Below are 26,470 nucleotides of genomic sequence, written 5' to 3' on the forward strand. Positions count from 1 at the left end.
AGCTCTGCTCACCAAAAGGATTCATGCCATCTGTACTTAGACCAAATCTTATGTTCCTTGCGTCAGCTGCAAAATCTTTGAACTCTCTGTCGATCTTTCTCCATTGCGTTCCATCTGCGGAGTGTCTCAACTCCCCGTCCGACTTACGGTCCTCTTTGTGCCATCGCAACAACTTGGCATGCTCTTTGTTGCTGAACAGACGTTTCAACCGTGGTATTATAGGAGCATACCACATCACCTTGGCGGGAACCCTCTTCCTGGGTTTCTGGCCCTCAACATCGTCACCAGGGTCATCGCTTTTGATCTTATAACGCAATGCAGTGCATACCGGGCATTCATTCAAATTCTCGTATTCACCGCGGTAGAGGATGCAGTCGTTGATGCATGCATGTATCTTCAGAACCTCTAAACCTAGAGGGCAGACAACCTTCTTTGCTTCGTACGTACTGGCGGGCAACTTGTTATTCTTTGGAAACATATTCTTCAACATTTTCAGCAAGTTTTCAAATCCTGAGTCAGCTACACCTTCCTGTGCCTTCCATTTCAGCAAATCCAGTGTGCAGCCCAGCTTTTTCAGACCATTATCGCATCCGGGGTACAGCGACTTTTTGTGATCCTCTAACATGCGATCCAAATTCTCCCTCTCCTTTTCAGTTTCGCAGCCTCTCCGTGCATCGGCAATGGTTCGACCAAGATCATCAACGGGCTCATCACGTGCCTCTTCTTCACCTTCCCCTTCACCTTCCCCTTCACCTTCCCCTTCACCTTCCCCACCTTCAGCATCCTCCATGAAAGTATCACCGAAATGATCAAGATAGTTGTCATCGATGAAATCATCCCCTTCTTCATCTTCTTCCATTATAACCCCTCTTTTTCCATGCTTGGTCCAAAAATTATAGCTTGGCACGAAACCCTGCCGAAGCAGGTGCATGTGAACATCTCTTGAGGAAGAGTAACCCTTCTGATTCTTACAAGCAACACATGGACAGATAACAAACCCCCCCTGCTTGTTCGCATTAGCCACTACGAGGAAATCTTTCAAACCCGTAGTGAACTCGCCGGAAAGTCGGTTACCGTACATCTATTGCCGATTCATCTGCATTATTATAATATAAAATATATAATTAACCATCATGCATTTGTTAAACTAACTAGCTACAAACAATAGAAATTAAACAATGAACTACACACATGCATATTTTATCAATAACACATGAAAGGTTCAAGTTGCTAACCACGATCGAGGAGGAAAAAATAAATGAGGAAGCTCAAGTGTGGCTCCGACACTTCATATCATGTTTGTTTCATGCTCTTGGAGCATTTCATCAAACACCTTGTGTGCATAAGACGAACCAAAAGCAAACCTAACACCCCCTTTTGAAGTTTGTGAAGAGAAGTGGCACCAAATGGCTAAGTGTGGCTGCTGGATGGGTATATACAGGGGAGGGTTTTAGTCGTGGTTGGCCTGGCAAACCGCGACTAAAGGAGTCCGAAGGCCCCTCATGTGCACCAGCTGGCCACCGAGCGCCCTGGGCCCAGACCTTTGGTCGCGGTTCGCCTCCCGAACCGCGACTAAAGATCCAATTAGTCATGGTTCGAAACATTTGGGAACTAATGGGCTGGATAAAAGGCCCTTTTTCCACCAGTGGTGGCACCCACCGTGGGTCAAGCGGCGCTTGCAGCGGTGATCCGGGCGGGATCCATTCGTCATCAACACGCCGCCATGATCAGTTTCTACACCGGCGGCCGATCAGATCGATCTAAGGATCAGGCGGCGCATGCGGAACGACGCAGCCATAGCTACTAATGGCAAGGCGCAAGGAGCAGTGTCCCGATCGCCTGTACGGGAGATCAATCTGCAGCCGCGTAAGTCCCGATGGAGAAGGATTTGGCATGACCAAAAGCAGCAGTCTACACCCGACTAGCACGAAGGCGCGCACAGACGAGGCGATCCGGCGACTGTTCTTGTGTCACGCCAACCTGCGCGCATCGTCCCGATGAAGAAAGAGCCGGTGCGGCCCAACCAATCCTGAGCAGCAACGGCGTGAACTTGCCCTCGCTCGTCCGCGTCTGCACGAAAGCGGCGGGAGACTTGAGTAGAATCGCCGGATCAAAGCTGCATTCCCGTAGATCGATTTTCTAATTCGCTGTATCCATCAAATCTTTCTATCCCCAAATTATTTATTTCATCTTGTGCTAATGCTCTGATCTCATGCATGTATCCCCGCTGCCGTCGAGAATCTGACCATCACTGCTCCACGTAAGGACAAAGAGAGGGCTCAAACATGAACATCAACCCGTTTGCATGGATCTTGCGGCTCCACCGCTGAACGCATGTACGATGACCTGAGGTCTGAATATTTTATTTCTATGCATCATGCAAACAGACACTATCAGGTGACGTTTATTTAATTCATTAATCTATGAAATACCTACTTGATGTTTTCAAAAACACTTCCGATCGGGTGTCTGATCTTCGCAGCATGTTTATTCCCAGTTTAGTTGCTTATTATTAGGACGTCTTTAAAGCTCAGTCGACTGAGACATAAGTTGTCTCAGTCAACTGACGTAATCTTATTTGTTATTTGTATTTTTTTGTCTTGGGCTGTCCAGTTAACTTTGTTGGGCCAGTTTTTGTTATTGGGCTTCTTCAGAAACAAAAGCCCAACTTGAAGCGTACGAAATCAACTACTCCCAGATCTCTCTCGATCATCAGAAAGGACGATAAAAATTACAAAAATACCCTTGACGATTACCAGAAGCAGTAAATAACGCAACACAACGCAACCACTCCTAGATTCGTTTTCCTTTCTTCCACCTCCACCTAAACTACAGGAAGAACAATGGATCAAGCGATCTGACAGAGGGGAAGAGTTCTTGAAGAAATTGGAACAATGGATCAAGGGAATCAGGCTTACCATGGTAAATCTCTCTCGGTCTGTCTTTCCGCCAAACTCTGACGACCTTGCTCAGCCCCTTTCCCCCAAAAATCTTGCTAAAACCTGATTCATCCTTGGTCAGTTCTTGAAGAAAACGAACCAAACTTGATAAAACCTGATGCATCAAGAACAAAAAGAGGGCAAAAACCTTGCTCAGCCCTTTCTCCAAAAAAAATTGCAAAAACATGATGCATCATTGGTCAGTTCTTCAAATTTCATTAACTGCTAATAGCTGACATCTTAAATTTCATTTGCAACAGATTCGAATTTGGAGGTTGATTTCATAATAGGAACCCAGGTAAACAGCACAAAAATGGCTACAATTTTTATAAAAACAAATTTGTATCAAATTTCATATACTGAGTTCAAAAAATCCAACACACTGCATACATTTTCAGATACCCAAGTACACATACCTGGAGGATGGAGGAAGCAGTACCAAGAATTATAGCAATTTCTGCCCGAATCAGGTACCTCTTCTCCGAATGAACTTATGCATGTAGCTGCATCATACCTGCAAAATATACAGTATCAAAGATCATATAATCGAGTACGTGCATTCAAAATCTGATATCATGTAATCTAATAGTTCAGACTCGATGGTCGTGAGTATGCAAAATCTACATGTTCGTCCTGAGCATGCCTCCTTGCCCAAAAACCAGCATGTTCGTCCTGAGTACGTGCATGTTGTACACTTATTACAAGCGAAAAAAATGCCCGTATATATATCTCCCACCAAATGCAAGCATCTACTTATCCACCCAAAAAATGCGTTTGCACTTCTTCAGACGGAAGTATTTGCACATAGCAAAATATACTGAGCCTTACCAGCAGTATGAAAACAAAAGAAAAGCATGCAAATGTGAGGTATTTATTCCAAGACTATATAAGTTGTTTACTTATATAAGCATGCAAATATCTGGAAAACACAAAAAAAAATGTTTACTTCTGGTATTTATTCCAAGACTATATAAGTTGTTTACTTCTGCATTAATTATCAAGACTATAATGGAAGTATATGACTGTTATTTTTCCATGCAGAATAAAATTGAAGCTCACACAACAAGCTATACTTTGAACAACAACTATGTTAATATGCAGGTAAGTTTGATTTACTTTCTGTCCTATATATCAAAACATGAATTACAAATCAAACATTGTCAACTTAATGTTGCTTACATATGTTTTAATGAACTTGATGTTTAGACTAAGACACCAGCATGGACATATGACTACAACTCAAAGGAAGCTGAACAAGGTGACCTTGAAGATCGCTATGATGTAAGTTGTTCCATACTAACTTTAGTACATAATTATGTGATCATAAAAAACATTGAAATATGGGATAATGGGATGACAGATGGATTAATGACTTATCTGAAACTAAAAATGCAGATATCCTTATCACAAGGTAATGGTATGTCCTTCACGGAAATGTTGTTGTCTGTCGAAGCACCATCAACATCACAGGTAAGAAGCAACATACATAGCGCAGCGAAAATGTTGTTATAAGAAAGTTCCTGGTTGTTTAAACTAACTATTATTGTAAAAATATAAATTTGCGGAGCTATTTACAAAGCAATTTCAATGGAATAGAAGAGGGAATGGGTTCAGAGGTAAAAAAAGATAACTGTGACTACAAATTAGTTGTGGATTATCTTTAGCTGCATATTATAGATAACAAAAAATTGAAAAATTGTGCGGAACAAGACATTTATGATAACTGGCAGATATGCAAGTTCCCAGTCTACGCTCCTAGATGTACAAGAAGAAGAAGCTTATGAGCAACCAGTATTTGGTGATGAAGATGAAGAATTAGCTGAAGATGAGACAAATATTGGAAATGAAGATTTGCCGAATTATGGTTCAGATAGCTACTACAATTGGCAATTCGATGACAATGAAAATCAGAATAATGATCCAGTACATAATGAGCAGCATATTCTAGAGGAAAATAATAGTTTTGACAAAGAAACTCACAATAATGAAGATGGTGAAGAAGCAACTATGGAGATGCCTGAAGGAGTGGAGCAGCTAACTCAAGAAGATATCCGTATTTTCCTTGAAAATGAAAGTGTTGTTGCAGCATTACAAGCTAGTCAGGAAGTTACTGGGCATCATGCTCCACACTTAAACATGGTATTTAACACTGAAGAGGAAGCCTACAAATTTTACAATGAATATGCTTCAATTTGTGTATTCTCTGTGAAGAAAGCGGGAAACTACAAAGGCAAAAATATTGGAAATGCTATTAGCACGAGAAGAACTTACACATGCAGTAAGTTTGGCAAAGTAGTTGTACCTGAGGTAATTGAGGAAAGGAAGAAGAAGAGACAAGAGAGAAACCAACAGAAAGCTGGTTCTGGACCGCCACCTAAAACAAGAAAAAGAAGAAGAAATCTAAATCCTGTTTCAGGTTGCAAAGCCAAAATGGTGGTTACACTAAAAGGAGACAAGTGGGTTGTGACAAACCTAGAGTTGCACCACAACCATGAGTTAAGCCGCCCTGATGAGAGCAAATTCCTGGCATCCCATAGACATATGACCGATCAAGAGAAGCTCTTCATTCGCACTCTCACTTCTGTGAAGCTTCCAGCACGAAAGATAATGGCAATACTCACATACCTGCGAGGAGGAAAGCCGAAGAATGTTCCTTACAACAAGAAATATGTGAGAAATGTCATGACTGCAATCAGATTAGAAGACAACACAAATGATATGATGAAAGTTCTATCTTATTTTAGGCAGAGGCAAGAAGAAGATCCAAGGTTCTACTATAATTTTGATCTTGGAGAAGGCAACAAGGTCAAATGCATTTTTTGGTCTGATGGATTTTCTCGACACATGTATGACTTATACGGAGATTGCCTTAGCTTCGACACAACATTCAAGACTAACAAGTATAAGCTCCCATTTGCTCCTTTTGTCGGAGTGACAGGACATGGCCACAACTGCCTATTTGCTTGTGCAATAATCAATAATGAACAAGCAAGTACCTTTGAGTGGTTATTCGAGGAATTCCTCATATGTACGTGAGGGAAGCATCCTGCAACAATTATCACAGATCAAGATGCTGCAATGGCAAGAGCAATAAATGAAGTTTTCAAACAATCTTGTCATAGAAACTGCTTCTTCCATATAAAGAGAAAGTCGGAAGAGAAGTGTGGAGGAAGCTTTAGTAAAATACCAAACCTTCATGCAGATTTCTCTGATATTCTGCGCAACTCACTGACTATAGCTGAATTTGAGCATTTGTGGCCAGAAATGATTTCCAGATACAATGTTGGACACCTGAAATACTTGAAAATTATGTGGGAAAACAGAAAGAAGTTTGTCCCCGTTTACTTCAAGCATAACTTCTTACCTTTCATTCACTCAACTGCAAGAAGTGAGGGCACTAATGCAATCTTCAAAGACAATGTAGGGTCTACATATAGTGTTATCAGCTTCTTGGGTGAGTACCAGAAAATATCTGAAAACATAGAGGAATTGGAAAGAGAACAGGATTCAGTAACAAGGATAACAGAGCCGGACTATTGGGTGCGTAGCGAGATAGAACTTCAAGCTGGTCGCATGTACAACCGGAAGATATTCTATCGGTTCCAAAAACAAATAATGTTCACAACAAAATTGCATGTTCAGGAGATTCAAAAGTTTGTCAGGTATGAGGTCTACAAGACACCTATGCTACAACTGCAAGATTTCAGGTCCAGAAAGTACCTTGTTTCTGTAAACCTACAAGCACAAGAATTCGCCTGCATATGCTGCAAGTTTGAGAAGGATGGCATAATATGTGCACATATACTGAGGGTCCTCATCCACCTTAACTTGTCAGAGCTTCCTGAAAAGTACTACATCAGTAGGTGGAGGCCAAAAGATAGAAAATACATGAGAGATAAGCAGTCCATCCCAATAGATCTAACAACAAGTAACAAACATCTGAGATACTGCGTGCTATCTAGGAAATTTTGCAATATTGCCTCGGAAGGAGCTGTGACTGAAAGGAAATACTTGTTCTTGCTGGATGAAATCAAAAGGATAGAGGACAGACTAGATGAAATGACTCAAGAAGATTTAAAACATGCGGAATTCCAGAAAAGAGGAAAGGGCAAACAACCATGTGCAACCAGTGAACAGCAAAAAACAAGTGAACAACAACATAAAGATGGTTTCCCTGATAACCTACAAGATCCTGATGTTGTTCCTTTGAAAGGACGTCCAGAAACTTCTAAACGACAAAGGACATTCGTTGAAGAATTGATGTCAAAAATCAAATTACATGCAGCCACTGTGGTTCGCATCAACATAACATTGCTACATGTACAATGAGGCACATACCCAAGTCATTTTTTGAGAAAAGTGTGAAAACCAGCAACAAGAAGACAGCGGGTAAAAACAAAACATTAGCTAAAAAAAGAGCACTTATAAAGTATTTCCTATGTTTATAATGTTTAGAAACTAATTGCTAGAGAATTTTCATTTTGTTGCAGGTAAAGTTGATGGTGAGAATACAACAAAGAAGCAAACACACAAGAGAAACCAGGCGAAATCAACAGGCAACATGAAGAAGACATCGTCAAAAAGCCAGGGGAAAACATGCCTCTAAAAACAGCAAGCTGGAGATTTGTGTGAAAAAGATTCTAGCTATTTATTGATGTTGTGAAGTAGATTCTAAACAATGAATCTGAGATACTGGAGCAAATAAATGTAATAGTACTAGTCATACCTGGAAAAAAGCTTCTGTTTTTCTTCTCTGTGTCAGATTCTGAAATGTCTTCTGCATTTCTTAACAAAAGCTTGTCATACATGTCTTTACTTATGAAAAGTGAAAATATGCAGTTGTCATGGTAGTTATAGAAAAAGACAGTAAAGCAACCAGAAGCTGTTTCCGCATATCCAGAAAAAATTAAAACAACACTCAAAAGGTGTGAGATAACATGCCATGTTCTCCGATAACAGGGCGACAGTAAAACATTGTTCTCCGATAACACTCAAAAGGTCTGAGATAACATGGCATGTTCTCCGATAACAGGGCGACAGTACTTATATACACATCTCTTTGAATTTACATAAGAGAAAGAACAAACAACAAATCATTAACTATTTCGAGCACTGTGGTAGTCACTTTGGGAGTATATTCACAGATATTGCAGCAATTTTGTTTGAAGTTCACCATTTCCATGTCTTCTTTTGATATTCTTCTCCTGACAATAACAAAAACACAAAAAAATTAGTTCTAATAAAAATCATTAGGAAACAACTGTAATATATTGACCTAAAAAATATGACACTATACCTATGAAGAAAACTGAATGGCTAAATTTTTGGCATCATTCTCAACATTGTAGTCGCACATAAAGATGTCATGAGCATATTTCATACGAAATGCAGTGATGTCCAAATGAGAAAATGAGCACTGAGCAGGATTCCTAGCAGTAAAGAGTTCCAGATACTTCATGCTGAAAATTCCACAATCATTCCTGCGGCGAAGACAGACAAAAAGAAAGGCAAGATGAATAGAAGCACAACATCTAAATATGCATAAAGCAATCAAAGAAAGTTCCACAAGAAAAAACAAAGCATACCCATTCCTTTGCTTAGGTACATTTGGATATGCTAATCCAAAACTGTTGAAGTCCAATTTCTTTAGCCCAGCCTCGTTCCAGGTTGCCTTGAAGTTTTTAATCTGTTTCAGGCACAAAAACAATGATAGCTAGTATTACTAGCAAGAGGCAAAATTCAGGAAAGGATTACGAAAAAAGAAACTACAGAAGAAAATTGTTATTACCAGCAAGTTTGCAACTTTCTTCTGATAACTAGTTTCTTGAGAATAATATGAATCTAGGAATATGAAGTTGCGATATTTGATGTCAACCATGAACACGAACCAATGATCATCAAACACACTAGGAAAATACAGCTGGAGCATATAAAATACAAAATTAGATAAGCTAGAATAATAGAAACAACAGATAATGAAATTTGGGATCATAGAAGAACAAAAAAATACCCCATCTGACAAGTGCAATGATCTGGCTTTATTTGATAAGGTGAATGATTCTACTGCTTTCTGTTTCCAAATTATCCTAGTTTCTTCATTTTTCCATTTTTCAAGAAGATAATCCTGTTTGAGAGATACAAAACTGAAACATAAATGATTTACCCTTGTACAAGTAAACTGAACAACAGATACTAGTTTCAGCAAAAATACTTACCGAAGTAGTATTGAAGAAGAAATGCTTGTTAGATTTTCTAGGATGCTTGTCTCTGAATAATTTGCGACAGAATGCATTCATTAGCCAAGCCTCAACCCAACCGTTCACTTTCATTGAGTTTCCTAACTGCAACATGGATACTCTAATATTATCAATGTTAATTGCCCATATCCTGCAAGACATTAAAAATCAAAGTAACTTGTTTAGAGAATGCAAACTGAATAAATAAAATATTACAGAAATAAACTTACAATCTATCAGGTTCTACGTCACACAGAGAAGTGACAGCTTCCCAATTTTTTTGCTGAAAAGGTTGTACTGCCACTGCGGGGCTTGGGTTGACATCAAAAGGTGAACATATGTATTTGCTGCGTTGTGGTATTCGTTGTGGAAGCACATTTTCTTTCCCATGCCATGAGGAACTCCCAAGTGACAAGCTAGTATTATACAACTTTTCTGCTTCATCATTCATAGTATTGCAGTTCTCTTTGAATGATTTTTCACCCAAAATCTGAACCTCTGGTGATGATGACTCCTGAAATTACAAAATTAAACAACATAATTACATACTAAATTGCAAAAAGTGCAACTACGAAAAGCTATAGTCATGACTCAGTTGCAAGTGTTGTTGCAACTCGAGAATTCATAGGTTGCGAGACATTTTGAAACTTAACAGAGATAATAGGGAGTTGGAAGTAATTTTGAAACTGACATAACACTCATTTTTGAATTCCTACTGGAAAAAGTATGGGAACTTGCAAGTAATGTATAAAAAGACAGCCAGCTGCTACAGGAGTTGCAATTAAGATAAGTTTTACAGATGCTAATCCGAGTTGCGACTAAAGTTGCAAGTAATATATAAAAAAGACGATTACCAGTAGTTGCAATTGAGATAAGTTTTACAGATGCCAATCCGAGTTGCGACTAGGTTTAAAGACGGACAATTGCGACATGAATTGCAATTGAGATAATTTTTATAGATGCCAATCTGAATTGCGACTAGGGTTAAAGACGGACAGTTGCGACAGGAGTTGCAATTGAGATAAAGTTTTACAAATGCCAATCTGAATTGCGACTAGGGTTGCAAAAACTATCGGTTGCAACATGGGTTGCAAACTCGCTTATTTTGGCATTTGCAACTCAGGTTGAAAACTATGCAACCTGAGATAGATATTAGTCCAAGTGGTGACTAAGGTTGCAAATTAAATGTTTACAGTTGCGACTGTGATATATAAACCTAACAAGGCTATACGCAATATATAAAATCAGTCAGTTGCGACATGGGCTGCAAACTGGGTTATTTTTGTAGTTGCGACTCAGGTTGCAACTACACAGATTAGTCTTGCACTTTCAACTGAAGAAAAATGGCAATGATAAATAAAAATAGAAGACATGTATTTGATGATGTGCATACCTTGCCAAAGTTGTTCAACATTTGCTTGACAGGACTCTTGCTCATTGAGCTGGAATCATAATTCTGATTCCCTTCGAAAAGCCTACGGCCAACAATTGAAGCTCTGTTGTAGGTCTGCATTATTATAGCAGGAAAAGAAAGGAAAAAAGGAAGAATATATCAAAAAACACTATTATCTTTTTTAAAAAAAATTAGAATAGTTAGAATAAAAGAAAATACAAGAATCTCACAGGTGTTGATTTATATGAAGTGTCATGTTGATCCACGGAATCTATATATCTGTCATGTGTTTCTGGCGAAACCTAGAAACAAGAGAAAAAGAGCAAAAGTAAATACTTAGAAAAACAAAAATTGCTCCACCCAAAACTAATATTTAAAAGAACAAAAGTAAAAAACAACTTACAAGATCTACAAAATCATGACCCAATTTCGACGGCCATCTTGGGGAGTTGGTAAGACCAGTAACACTAGGCTGATTTTGTGCACATTGAATGGTAGTGTCACATTCGGAAGTGTCAATTCTCTGATGACAAAAATAATATAATTTAAAACAACATAAATAGGAGACAACAATTAATACAAGTTAACTGAAAAAAATCTGGAAGTAGATTGGCACCTCTGGTGTACTATCTATCTTGGTAACAGAATGAGTGACAGTTTGTTTGATTGAACATGTGCTGCTCAAATCCTTCTTGCAGTTCAATATAGCTAACTGTGGATTTGCATAATGATGAGAAAAAATATATTACAAAACAGATAAAAATGTAAGAAAAACAGACTTTAAAATAATAAAAAAGGCTATACAAAATTACCTCAATCTGCTTATTATATGCGTAATCATTCATACCAATTGGACAAAACAATTCAGGCTCTTGAATTGATTTGCCCATGTCATCCTCATCTTCTAACAACCTAAATGATATTCCAGTGTCATTCCAATAGTACTTGTGTCGTGCAATCTGTAGATATTCTCCTCTATTCTCTGCAAAATATGTGTTTCGGTATAAGCATTCAGAGCAATGATAAGAAACCTAATGATATATGAAGTAAAATCAATTAAACAAATGGTTTTTAGCTAATAAAAAACAAGAATAAATCAAAAAACAGTACCAAAGTTCTGAATATTGAGAGCATCAACATCCATTGATCTGCCTGCCTCTTTTTGATCCTTGTTTTCTTGAAGGATGCCACAGTGTTTTAGTTGATGTGAAGTATGCTGTAATTATAATAAAAGAAGTATGTTGTTAATGACGCCACACAAATTTCATAGACAAAAATAAAGTACAAATCCAATTCTAGAACACTTATTTAATAATAAAAACATTAATACTGAGTGTTCAGATGGTATGAATGGCATAGTAATGTGCTGCTATGGGAAAGCAACAACAACATGGGACAAAAAACAAAAAGTGAAAAAGAGCCAGCACGGGGAAAGAGTCTTTCCACAGGAGCTTGAATTGAATATTACACAGACAAGTTGATACTGAAACGAGTGTAGAAACTACTAAATTTTAGAATAAAATAAGTTGTGGGACTGTATAATTTTACCTGGTCAGTATTAGTTGTGTTGAATCCATTGAATTCTTCTTGTTCTTGTTCAATAAATTTTTTATTCAAATCCATCTTTACTGACGTAACTGAACAAAATCAAAAGAAAACAGTGGATTAAGAGAAACTTCATGAAAAAAAACAAAAATGATATTATCAGTAACTCATTAAAAAATAAATTGAAAGTAACTATTGAAGATTTGCAATCTACCTTCTTTTACAATAACTTTTTGAGTGGGTCTGTTAACTTGTCGGGAAGATAAATCATCATCAATTGATGCTCTCTCTGAATTAATATTTGCGGGCAGCATATATCCAAGACTTGCTGAGTGGACAGGTTGGGACACAGTATTTGCATATCCAGGTATATCCTTCATAGATATAAGAGAAAACAATCAAAAAGGACAGTATGTAAGAGACACTCCAAAAAAAATGCTTTGAACTAGTTTTCATTTGCCATTCTACCTTGAATGGTACATTGTGTTCCTCAAAACTCATGTTGGCTGTTTGGGAATTACTTGAATGCTGTGAAGTATTATTCAATACTATTCGTCTCCTTTTCCTATGATATAAAGCACCCTCTATACAGAACCAAAACAGATAAAAAATGATGTTACTCTTAACAGATAAAAATGAAGTTATTATTTACAGGAATGAATCATCCAAAAAAAGAATACATGATAAAAAATCCTAATTAAAAATGACAAAAAATTTACCATCGCTAGCTATTTCTTGGTCACTAGATGGCAACTTTTCAGTAGTGCGAGAATCTATTGCAATTTTGTCAGAACCATCATCGGAACAATTCAACTTCAAAGTATCCTGGGATCCAAAGTTATTTGATTGAAAAGCTTGAACCACTTTAACAACTAGCTCTTGAGCTTTCATACAAAAACTTTTTCCTTCATCTTTCATGATACTTATGAATGAAGAAGAAATATCTTCCTTCAACTGAAGAAAAGAAAAATGTACCAACAATTCAGAAAAGTTATAAAAAAAAAGGACATTTATATAGTAATATAAACTACTGTGTTATGGATACCTTGTTGTTAACAAGACCACCAAGAGCTGCATGTAATGACTGCTTCATAATTTCATTGGACCATGCAAACTCACTTGTAGTGTTGGTATTTGTTGAGTAACATGTTTCAGATATATCCTTGATCTAAGAAATGATATAAAAGATTATTATACCTGATAAAACATAAGCATTACTGATAAAAAAGAATAATAAGAAAAAAAAGAAAAGAGATAACTTACTGGATATGCGCCGTATTTTCCATTAGTGCCAATGAACATGTCACTAAAGACTTTAATTAAATTCCCTTTCCAGATTTTGATTCTTGGCAATGTTGACGGTATATGAATTGGATTGAAGTCCACAAAATCAAGACAACGAATCTGGAAAAACCAAACCAAAATTACTTATGAAAAAAACTAACAAACTAAGTGGCTCATAGCAAACTAACAAACTAAATTAGAGAAGAATAATCATACCGCTAAAAGATAAATACATCCACCAAGAGTTCGATTGAGTCGTTTTGCATTAAGTGGCTCATTCTGGTACTTTCTGATGTAAATCATCGTCCACTCATGAATAAACTTGGACCAGTTGCGATCTTTTATTCTATCAACAACTACTAGAGCTCCCATGTACTTGGTACTAATTTTTGTGTTTGAGTTTGGACAGAAGAGAGTTCCTAAACAAACCGCCATGAAACAACGGCAAAAAACATCATCAGGGAGAACCTCCTTAGACAGAATTTTTTTCCCAAAGAATTTGATTGAAGGAACATCAATAAGGCCAAAAAGAGTAAGAAAAGCAGCTTTTCCTAATTCTTCGTCACTATCAACAAGGATTTCACCGGAAGGAGTTCCAAAAGTATCAAAAACTGCTTCAGGTGACAACTTGATTGATTTGGAGCCAAGTTGAATAGCCTCATCAGAACAAGAAACATTGTCTGCAACCCATTGAACAAATGCCCTTGGCACGCAACAATCATCCATATTCAGAACCTCGCCAAAACCCATCCAATTGACAAGACGCACATAGTTGCTATTAGATCGAACTGCTGTTAACACTTTGTTTAAGAACGAGATACTGCATCTGCTATAAGCTTTCAACTCATTATCTGCTTCACTGCCATTAACTTCAGATCTTGCAAAATTATACCTCTACCAAAATAAAGAAGCATAAAAAGGAAGAAGTGAGAACTGATAGTGTAGAAAATTAAACAACAGAAGTACATACTAAAATATATAGTCCTGACTCAGTTGCAAGTGTGGTTGCAACTTGCTACTCACACTATCAGTTGCAACTTTACTTGCAACTCGAGAGCATTTTAAGTTCCTACTGGAAAGATTTGCAACTACGCTTGAAACTGACATAAGAATTTCAATAAAAGGCAGTTGCGAGTAGGGTTGCAACTAGGCGGCTTCGATTAATCTAACTAGTGATATAGTTGCGACTAAGGTTGCAATTAGCATAATTGACTATGTAAAAAGGCGCAATTCCAACTAAAGTTGCAACTAGACAAAAATTCAACTAGCAAAACACTCCAAAATTTAGCCATGCATCGGCGAAATATTTACTCCAGCTCCGCCCCTGCTTCAGGTTAAAGGTCAATTGCAACTGTTGTTGCAACTGGCATATTAATTGACAAAAAATCCTTGATAAAAGCACATCCCAATCCGAGTTGCGACTAAGGTTGCAAAAAATATATAAATATGGATAGTTGCGACACGAGTTGCAAATTGAGATAATTACATACATGCCAATCCAAGTTGCGACTAAGGTTGCAAGTAATATATAAATATGTACAGTTGCGACACGAGTTGCAATTTGAGATAATTACATACATGCCAATCCAAGTTGGGACTAACCTTTCTCTTCTGCTTCTTAGCACTATTACGTCTCTCTTTCTTTTGAACACTATTGATAATCTATAAAAAAATAAAAGAGAATGCTCAGATTGAAGCTCCAAAAAAATATAAGAGCAAAAGTAACAAATTCAGTTTCAACAGCAGCAAAAAGCAAAAAAAATATCAAAGGATCATACCAGCCTTATAATCTCCTGCGATAAATCATCATCACTCACATATTCATAATGATTGGCTTCATTTTCTGCAACATTCTGATGGCCATCATTCATATAATTCCCATCAAATGAATAATCCATTTGGACTTCAGTATCCATGTTCGCTATCAAAGAATCAGATAAAAAAGATGAAAAAACATGACCAAAGGGGTAGTACCTTGCAAATTAAATTTAGGATACAAGCATCCAAGAACTTTAAAACTATTTGTTCAATTACTTTCAATTACTTGAAACTATGTTACTTGAAACTTTAAAGGGGTAGTACCACTGATTTTAATTTCAATTACTCAAGACAACTACACAATTAAACATGACTATAGGCAGTTCCCATACTATGTTAATCCAATCATTAAGCAACTTAAAAAAACAGGAACAGCTATTGTACTTTGAAGGCATGCAGTACAGCCAAACCAATTTATAGAACACTACCAGCCAGAGATCCACGAAAATCGCACCAAACTAGACAACGAACCAACAGAAGAGGGCAACTACTTTATCCCTATCATTCCAGGTTTCAAAATAGCAAGTGAAAAAGGACAAGAACAAACAACAAGGCAAATCTATCAGATCTCTCCATCCTGAAAAACGCACACGAACATAACACAAAAACCTACCAGATCTCTCCATGAAACAACAGTACTGCTCAAAAAACAAGCATAATCGACTAGCACCATCATATAGACAACATATTCAAGGCTGGTTACATAGGGATTCGACGAATTGACACCCAGATTTGGTCCGCAACTAGCAAATACAGAGCAAAAAACCAGCAGATGGAGAACCTTCTCACCTTCCCCCGTCGATATCCTGACCGCCTCCAACGCAGGAGACGCCCCACTCCTCCGAGGCGGCGAAACCATCTCTCCTTCTTCGCCGGCGATACCACCCTCCTGCGACGCCGCCGAGTCCTCCATCAGGCGACGCCGGCGACGCCTCCCTAAAGCGACGCCGGTGACGCCTCCCTCCTGCGACGCCGGCGACGCCTCCCTCCTGCGACGTCGGCGAAGCCTCCCCACCGACGGCAGCAACGCCTCGCCCCCCGTCCCTCTGCCTCTCCGTGGTTTGAACAGTCGAATGGATAGAAGAGGGGAAAACCGGTGGACGATACGCTCACAACTACCAGACACAGACAAGCGGGACCCACACAGGCAACGTTAGGCAACAAAAAAGCCCAACAACTACCAGACCACAACCCAAATAACAAACTGGGCCCAACTAGACAACATAACGGGCTGACTGCCAAAAAGCGGGCTGATACGAATCTTGACGCACACACAGATCCAACGAACGAAAAACTGACTGAGACGTAAGATAAGTTTCAGCTGACTGAAACTTAGCAAATTCGTTATTATTACCCATGGAGACTAACACATATTGCTTTGCATGCATGATAAATCAAACAAAACCAATCATGTGAGCTCGACGGACAGTTCACCCGCTACTGATATGGCACGTCCCAGCCAGTATCACCGACTCGCCATGATTGGCGACTCACCCGCCGCATATTCGTCGTGCTCGGGGACTCGCCAGCCCGGACTCGTCGCCACCGGCTCACCCGCCAGTTGACTCTGCCAGCATTTGTCAGCTAAGTTTATTTATATTGGTATATGTTATATAAGTTCGAAACATATCCGGCTGTTGGTTCGATTTCTAAAGATGACCACGCAGTCGCATACAACCCTCTAAGGAACTACAAAAGTATAATTGGGATCGGTTTCGGTTTTGTCTGCTGTTTATTCACGTTCGTCGAAGTAGTGAGGCTGGGTACCAAAAGGACAACCTTGTCTCCGAGTTCAATGGCTGGCGTCACGTCCCTGTTACCCGGCAAGCGTTTGATGCTAGAGGTCTGCCTACTCATGAAAAGATATGCATAAACCTTTCATACTGCTAACTGATCCATTTAATAATGCGCATTTTATCTACAAGTCGCACGTATTTACGAGTGTTTAATATACTAGATGACCTGTTGCGCTATCGCGCAAATGGCAGAATCAAGATAGAATTTAAATCATAAATTTTAGTTTATTTTAGTATTAAGAATTAACCTGCAATTTAATTGCTTTAGTATTTTGCGGACACACCATTTCATCAAGGTTTTGCGCTAAGATATAACAATTTAGTATAATTTAACACTTTTTCAGCTTTTTAGCTTTGTATAAGCACCCCACCAAATTATGGTTATTGTACCGAAATAAGTATCATTATAAAAGAAAAATAAAAAGACAATTACTATTTTCAAGAATAATGTTTCTACGTATTGTGAGTAGACTATTACAAATGTTTGCCCCACGTAAATAATTTCCACGATTTGCGTTAATCTCATAACTCTGTATAGAAGCAAGCGATGTAGCCATGCTGTACAAGGCTTCCAATGTCGATTCCTAATATTTCGTATACATGTGCTACACCAATATTTACTCCATGTAAGACAAATGTCCTCGTTCTCCTTATAAGCTTGACTACTCTCGTATGGCAAGTGAATCGAGCATGACTAATATTGAATTATTAACTCTTGCAATGTGAAACTGAAGACACCTAGAACGAAGCAGCAGAAGGATGACCAAAATTTCTTCTAGCCACAAGAAACTCGAGGACTTCTCCCGATAAGATTGTAATCAGTGAGAGAATCAATATGAAATCTGGCAAAAGCTCCTAACAGTGATACACACATCATGCCAGATAGATCCAGTAATCACACCATGTCCCAGCAAAGCAAATCCAGCAGATGCCATACTAACAGAACCACTAAGTGCAATGTGTCTTATACAGCTTAGCTGATGCCTCTTAGCTGGGTCCTTCTTCACTCCTCTCGCACGTAAGCATTCAGAAAACAAACTACAATGAAATTACAGTATAGAGGCAAAAATCAAATGGAAATACAGCGAGGCAGCACTTGTACTCCATGTAGACCATTCCACACCCTCTCCGGGAGGCGCTCATTTATCCAGCAGAATGCCGAGCCTTCAGTCTCGCCTTGCCATCAGAATCCTCTTCCAAGTGCTCAACACCAACCATGTTATCCCATGTATTCAAAACCTGTTTGAAGTAGCACAGACAGAAATTGCAGTAAGAAACAAGCACTAAGAAACTAACAAATAACAGGTACAGAAAACACCTACTTTATCTAACAGGTCAAATTGTTCATCAAGTGCGTGAAAGCTCAGGTTAGGTCCTTCATGCGGTGGCAAGCTAGTGATCACCTAGAGAATATAATTTTTCATTAGTAAACGCAAAGTGTGAAAAAGATATCCATATATCTACAAATAAATGCTAAAAAATAAACCTTGAAGCTATAAGGAATTGTTGTCTTTTTGTTGTGCATCAGTGCAAAAGATGTCGTGCTAAAGTTAATCAACATTCCCACTCGTGTGTCGGTTGATACAAGAGGGTAGAAAAAAGTATTGCATTCTTCTTTTCTACCTTCCATCCTACGTCGATGCGTGCCATTTGAAAAGAGAAAACAGATGTTTGAAAACTGATTGTTGTACTTTGAGATCTTAAGTATATATTGCAAACTACTTGTAGATCACTTCCATGTGATGGGTCCCATCAATGATATTCTAGAAATAAATTGCAACATACAAACAGTCACTCATTTAAATAAAGCATCGAAGGAAATTTGAAAACATTTCTATAGTATTCATTTCTAGAACGGGATTGAAGGAAACGTAAGTTATATAGGACATAGAGTTGTTTCGTTTGCCATAAACCATTTTTGAGTTTTTTTGTTTAACATCAACTCAGTTTGAGCAATTTATATAGGATTATCAAGAACATAAAAATCCATGCTAAATTCTGAATATCAAGATAAGCGATACAGCAATAACTGAGACAGATTTGAATATGCAGCAACCAAAATCTCTAGTACACATTGCCTTTGCCCTGAGAATACATTTAGCATGTGATGTATGAAATAATAAATTGGGTGAGAATAGAATAATGTTCTTTCTGTCTGAGGAAAAAATGCAATATGAGTGGTAAGTGGTATAATTTCAAACACACCAAAATCATGTTACAAACACAACATATTTAGTTAGTTTTCCTTTAGGACAATTACCATGGCACACCAACAGCTAAAGAAAAGGAACCCAATAGTAACATCAGTTAAAAAGTAGACATGTTGTCAAGACTAATATATATTTTGATTTAGAAAATATTGGCTGAAATGACCGGGGACAAACTAAAATTGATAAACATGGTACTAACAGTACCTACATCAGATCAGCAGAAGAAGTCAATTTAAATTTCACAACCATCTTACTTGCCTACAACACGTACCATCTATGAACATGCACTTTAGAAAATAATTTTGAATGTGGCACAATATACACATCAATAATCCTCATCGTTGGCATCTACAACATTATCATCCTAAATCCTGACAAAGCACACACATCAATAATCAGTAATATTTGACAATGGGGGAAAGCAATTAAAACTCTATCCTCTAGAATTCCTTGAACCTAGAAGCATATAACAACGCCCACCTTGCTCTGCTTATAAACTAATACTCTTCCTTCCGCACAAAAACAAAGTGATGCTCTACCTTGATGCACTTGATGTGGAGGGAGGCATAGTGATGCGCAACACTTCGCACAAAGAATAAACTATGTTGTTGTGGTAATCAAGCTGAACATCAATGATCATGTGTTTCCTGCCTGTTCTGTTCCACCAAATAGAAAGAGCCATTCCTCAGGGGAGACGAAGAAAACCAACAGAAAATGAATTGAGAGGCATTAAGACATGGTAAAAAAAAATTAAACAATCACCTCCACCCATGAAAAAATATAAGAAAGAGGGAATAATGCTAGTGTGTATGGACGATGGAGGAGAAGAGAGGTCAGTAGGATAATCATACCTGCAGAGGGCCGTTGTCACTGTCTCTGAATCTTCTGGACAGCCGAATCCTAGCAGCAAAATCAAAATAAATTACAGGGGGGATCAGAGAGGGGCAGCCATAAGGAAGAAGGGAGAAGAGCACGCGCATGAACCGTACCTGGTTGGGGGTGTTTGTTGCCGGCGTCGCTTGAGGTTGTATTATCTAGGTTAACTGCAGCCATCTTGAGGAGACGAGGTTCTGCATACATACAGTATGCTGCAAGTGCAAATCAGTCTAAAGTGACAATCAAGAGACAATAGGACATCGGTACCATAATTTAGGCCAAGACTACTGAATGTACAATAGGCATACACTAAAAATAATGAAATAACTGAAATAAAATAGCACAATCAAATGGTAGATATTTTACAGCTCCTCCAAAACTGCAGGACTTGTACCTGTTCAGGTCAGTTCCGTCCGACTAAGTAGGTACTGCCTCTCCCAAAACTGTCAATTCAAAACACGTTATCAATGCTCCATAATAAATATTACATGCAAATGAGACACGGTATACTTTAAAAATGAAAGAGCATGGGGTCAAAACCTGTTATCCTTGGAGCTTATTGCATCTGTAGTGCTTTAAAAGGTACATGAGGAAGCTCAATGACATCATTGCCATCTTCAGCTGGAGCTTCAGTGCTGGAACATTCGTTTTCACTTCAGGTCGTACTTCAGTAAGCATCTGTCCGAGACTCAAGGGAAAGCTGCAAAAAACAGCGACAATTAAGATTTAGAAGAGAAACAAGTGTTCATTTAAGTTCAGAACTCGAAGTCTATCATGTTGGTAATTTTCCGAAAATGAACAACCAATGAAAATTGTTGAAGCTTTTGGGGGAAAACCTCAGCTTCCGAATTCAGCCATGAAAGGCTCCTTATCTTATCAATATTAGTTAATAGGTAAAGTAAGAAGGTAAGCAGATCCATGTAATTGTGGCAGCGGTATCTTATAAACTGGATCTAAATGTCCTATTGCTATCACCATTCATCTCATATCTTTTGCAGGCCATTATCTGAAATAAGCACATGCAGGCCTACATGAACAATTAGTATATGACATCTAATAAATGTAGATTAAGCTGGCCCACATACAATTTTCTTTTTTTAATAATCTCTAAATCCTAGGCTCATGTACTCTTCCATACTTTACAAATTTTAGGTGGGCTCATGTACATAAAAAAGAAGGCTATCGCTAGGCATCAACCGGCTAATACAATATGTAAACAGTCTGATAACCTGCTAATTTGCTAGCACCTACCATCCGGTTACAAGCTTAGACTCTGGCGCTGCATTGCTGAAGGGAAGAGAAAGGAGGTACTCAACTATATGATAAAATTAAAATGACACCTGAGCATATTAAAATCCGGAAAAATAACATGAGAGATGGGTTAAAACAATTGGGATAATCAGATGCAGATCTGAGACTACCTTCCAACTGAGAACAATTCTTTGTTGCCTCCATCCTAGCATCCATGTACCCCTGCTTCCCTCATCAGCTAGTGATTTGGGGAGCTCAATGACAGTCTCTGAAATATTATAATAGCAGCCATATTGAACAGCTAGCCCAAAAAAATCGGCAAGAATTAATAAAAATTTGGAAATAATATATTGGCTCGAGCATACTGGAGACTGACATTTAGTTCGCTACTCAATTATTATTGCTGTTTAAGTAGAATTTTAGACACCGAAGAGCATAACAATATAGTCATGTTAAGGTTCCCTTATCAAACTTCATTCACATGCGGGAGGCATTATTACCTGGGCATGGCACGTATGTGGCAATTGTATGCGAGTGTTAAGCATACAATCTGCAGAACTAATTCTCTTCAGACCATATAGCTCCAAGCCTGCAACATTCCCCATGACCAACCACCAAGCTTCTTGTTTCACCTACAGAAAACATCACGGAAAGGCTTAATGCAAATTCATTTATCCACTCTTTCGTACCAAATACCAACTCTCTAGGCTATATTTTTGTACCTGGTGCTTAGGGCCACGATGGCTAACAGCTTGCAGCAAATGTCGAACATGCATCATCAGAACAGATAACCTGAGCCAAAATGAACAGGGCAAATCATGATAAAATTTGGAGGTGGATCATATATTACCTATCAAGTATCCCCAAGCTATCATCCGTTGCTCCTCTCCATCGCTTCAGAAGCGGCAACACCTGCAGCAGGACACATGGACACCAACGTTGCCGTCTCCTGGGCACCCAAACTCAACTGTAAAACAATAACAAAATTAGGAAATAGTATATCGCCCTTTATATGTAGTAATGATGCTGGGATATTGTTAGAATGTTAGCGTACCGTATGCCTCTTCGATCGCCGATAGTGCTGAAAACAATGTCGAGGTTGGCTTATTATGTACGTGAGCGCGTTCAAGCGATAGGACTACTCATTAGGAAATTATATATCGCAAAGAATATGATATGCATTTAAAACTATAAAGAATATGCTTAAGGAAAAGCAAATATCTCCCAAGTTAAGCATAGCTATCAATGAAACCAGGGGTATTATAAAAAGAAATGCCCATTCCTAATAAGGAGCTCCTTCCCAAGCAAAAAAAGAGTCCATGCAACACAATTGTGAGTACATGGTAACAAGGATCACCTGTGACGCAAGCTCGTATAGGTTTAGCAAATTCTTATCTTCCCATACCTTTTTGCTGTTAAACCCCGTCCAGGGTGGCCAAAGGACAGCACAGTACGACCAGAGAATAAGCCTAAACTGATTCGTTCCAGGAAAGCACAGCCAGCACATTACAACCAACGAATAAGCCTCTTTCCAGGGAATACGTCTTAATTTCCCAATCCAACGACTGGAAAAATCATTTACTTCATAAGCCTAAACATCCAGAGATAACTAAATCTGAAATCACCCTCCTTTGCTGCCGCTGAACAAAACACTTGAGAACCATGGACTTGCCAGGGAGGCGCATATGGTGTCAAGGCATGAGCCTGCAAACCGTCGAGTGTTGCTATGTTTTTCTTTAAAACACTGCTATTTTCAGAATGCTATTTCTCTCACATGAAAAAGCTAAATATTCAGAATTTAGTTCTAATAGTCTCACTAATTCTTGCAGCGCTAAGAATTACAGACGTTGTAATAAAGTAGAAAACTGAAATAATTGGCAAGCTCAGGAAAAAATTTAAACAAGTAAGCACACATCACTTGTAAATTGACAGCAAAATGTGATCCATTGTGGGGAGACAATATGCATAGGAAAAAAAAGGTGAGGAAATCCACTTCGATCATAGACACACAAAATACTAAATCCAGAGAGTTTTAATAGACTTCAAGAAACCTTCTACTTTGCTGCTATTAACATTAGAGCAGACATCCTGGCTCCTAAAACCACTATAGAATCTCATTGTAATACTCATTACAGCAGATATCCGTAGAACTTTAATACTCATTATAAATTCTTTCTACCAGGAAACATCCACATGAAGTTAATAACTTTTTATGAACATTACCTAACTGGAACGGCTAGAGTAATTTCAAAGACTAATTACCAGCCCAAACAAATATATACGATTCACTGAATTTCACCAGACATTCACTGAATTCAATAATATAGACACGTGGAGACAATTATGTTGAATAAAACAAACATGAGAGGAGGATCTATGACTCACGATGCAGAAAATGATCTTACTGGCAATGAATGTGGCTCCATGTCCAAAACGTATATGTAATCTGCACAGTGCACTTGCTTCATATAAGAGGATTCAGCCAAATAACTTTATGGTCTGGCATAATCTTGATCTTGCCTTTGCATGCCCTTGTCAACAAGGCTGTGAGGTACCTCCACACCTTCAGGCTGCAAGTCTACCAGACCTTGCCATTTAGAACAGAATCAAAATTAATTACCGTCAAATAGGGTCAATGCACAAAAGATAGAACCATGCATTGTATCTCAAAAGGCGCCTCTAAAGGACATATCATTAAATATACCCATATATTCTTGAAAATATGAGGTGCAAAAATTATCCTTGGCAAACATCCAACAAGTCTTGCTCTCTTACTCTTGCTGTCGTCAGAGAAAATGTTAGCAACAACACACATCGATTAAGGAAGCAACGAGCAGCAGCAAAGGCAGCAGCTAGGCTTGGCAGCAGTAGATCTAGCAGTACACAACGGCACTGACCACATTTACAACCAGCAACACGCACATATAGCAGCACGAGTAGCAGAAGTAGCCCACAAAGCAACAGCACAAAAACACAACACAGTACCAGCAAGGAAATCTAGGGGAGACAGAGAGAGGAAGCAAAAGCTCATCTACCTGACGGAGGATGAGACGGGGAAGAAGGGCGTGGGCGACCGGCGCGTGGCCCCCACAGGCCGACGAGCTGCATACGCGCGACGAGCTCCGGCGACTCGTCGTTCTGCTCCGCACCACCATCTGTCGAGGAGGAAGCTTCGGCGGGCCCCCCACAGGCAAACGAGCTGCACATCCGCGGCAAGCTCCCGCGACTCGTCGCTCTGGTCTGCAGCACCATCCGTCGAGGAGGACGCCACCAGCGGGGCTGAGCAGCGCGTGCGGATCCTCTGCACATCTCGGCCTCGTCCGTGAACCAAGATATGAGCTCCGGCAGTGCGCTTGCCTCATGCCTCGTCCGCGCCGCTAGCCTCTCTCAGACTCGCTCCTGCCGTCAGGCATCAGCCGCCATGGCCGTCGCATCTTCTTCCCCTAGCCATGACCGCTCGCCCCGCCGTTCGCCGCGCGCGCTCGCCCCACTGACGCCCCGCCCCGCGCGAGGTACTCGTCGAGCTCGCCCGCCTCTGCCCGCCGACAGGAGTGGGGAGCGGAGGCCGCGGGAGAGAGGAGACGAGAGGGCGGCGGCTCGAAGTGGGAAGCCGGAGTGGAGGCCGCAGATATTTTTGCCAATGAAGATCTAGGTTTTCACAGCGGGACATGTGTGCGACGTGCACCTGATCATTAAGCTGGTTCGCTGGCTGAAACACCTGCCCCACACGTAGACGGGCCCAGCTGTCATTGACCTGTTCAGACAAGCACGAAGTGAACAAAAAATTACCATATCCGACGGCTGCTGTGAAAAGTGGGATTGCAAATTCACTGTGTCAACCGGATTGGACGGACAGGATTCATGTGCCCCTCTCAGACCCTCTGGTTAGCTGGGTAGTGTTGCAACCTTTATAGGAAGAATTTCATAAATACTCGTTATTGCAGTTGTACTTGTTTCTCCTTCTCAGCAAAACGGCTTGGTGTCTTCCTCGCTACTCGCCACGCTCGGGGACTCGGCGCGCTCCAGAACAGTGCCACTCGCCGGCCGCCCGAGTTCGCCAGTCGCCACGCTCGGGGACTCGACGCGCTCCAGACAGCGCCTCTCGTCGGTCGCCCGAGCTCGCCAGTCGCCACGCTTGAGGACTCGGCGCGCTCTAGACAACGCCGCTCGCCGGTCGGCTGAGCTCACCAGTCGCCATGCTCGGGGACTCGGCACGCTCCAGATAGCGCCGGTCGCCGGTCACCCGAGCTCACCAGTTGCCACGCTTGGGGACTCGGCGCGCTCCAGATAGCGCCGGTCGCCGGTCGCCCGAGCTCACCATTTGCCACGCTCAGGGACTCGGCGCGCTCCAGACAGCGCCTCTCGTCGGTCGCCCGAGCTCGCCAGTTGCCACGCTCGAGGACTCGGCGCCCTCTAGATAGCGCCTCTCGCCGGTCGCCCGAGCTCGCCAGTCGCCACGCTCAGGGACTCGGCGCGCTCCAGATAGCGCCTCTCGCCGGTCGCCCGAGCTCGCCAGTCGCCACGCTCGTGGACTCGGCGTGCTCCAGACAGCGCCGCTCCCCGGTCGCCCGAGCTCACCAGTCGCCACGCTCGGGGACTCGGCGCGCTCCAGACAGCGCCACTCGCCTGTCGCCCGACCTCGCCACTCACCACAACGCGACTCAGTCCGCCGTGTCGACCTTGTCCACCGCGTCGATGTCATTCGCCATGCCACCGACTAAACGCCGCACCCCGTGTCCTCCGTGCCGACTGCGCCAGAGCGTCGACCCCGTGTCCGCTGCGTCCACTGCGCCACAGCGCGCCCCAGTCCGCCGCGTAGACCATGTCCGCCGTGTCGACTTCGCCAACTCCGAGTCGCCAAAGAGAGCTCTGCGTGTGATGACCCAGCGTACCACTGCATGGTGTAGTACACAAGTCGTTGACATAACACAAGTGAAACACCGTTCCACTCATATTACATCCCTCAGAGTGGTACAACAGAAACATATGCGAGTCCAATGTATGTCTATAGAAGTACACACGAACTGTTTACATAAGATCAACACAGCCTCCTACTTTACAGTGAGGTAAAACTTCAAATAAAGCTCCAGAAGAACGACTCGTAGTCTAACTTATTGCTAAC

General features: G+C 40.4%; 2 long non-coding RNA genes across 2 annotated transcripts; both read right to left on the reverse strand.

Annotated features, from left to right (window-relative positions):
* Positions 1 to 17,914: 17,914 nt before the first annotated feature.
* Positions 17,915 to 19,872, reverse strand: LOC127295057 (uncharacterized). Its single transcript, XR_007847500.2, has 4 exons — positions 19,761 to 19,872; positions 19,493 to 19,592; positions 18,334 to 18,414; positions 17,915 to 18,250 (listed from the first exon to the last, which is right to left on the reverse strand). It is a non-coding gene; the product is annotated as an uncharacterized lncRNA (long non-coding RNA).
* Positions 19,873 to 20,321: 449 nt separating this feature from the next.
* LOC139838828 (uncharacterized) lies at positions 20,322 to 21,613 on the reverse strand. The gene is made up of 4 exons (XR_011756691.1): positions 21,519 to 21,613; positions 21,349 to 21,437; positions 20,638 to 20,797; positions 20,322 to 20,540 (listed from the first exon to the last, which is right to left on the reverse strand). It is a non-coding gene; the product is annotated as an uncharacterized lncRNA (long non-coding RNA).
* Between the last annotated feature and the right edge of the window lie 4,857 nt (positions 21,614 to 26,470).

Source organism: Lolium perenne, chromosome 4, assembly GCF_019359855.2.
Source record: "Lolium perenne isolate Kyuss_39 chromosome 4, Kyuss_2.0, whole genome shotgun sequence".
NCBI lineage: Eukaryota > Viridiplantae > Streptophyta > Magnoliopsida > Poales > Poaceae > Lolium > Lolium perenne.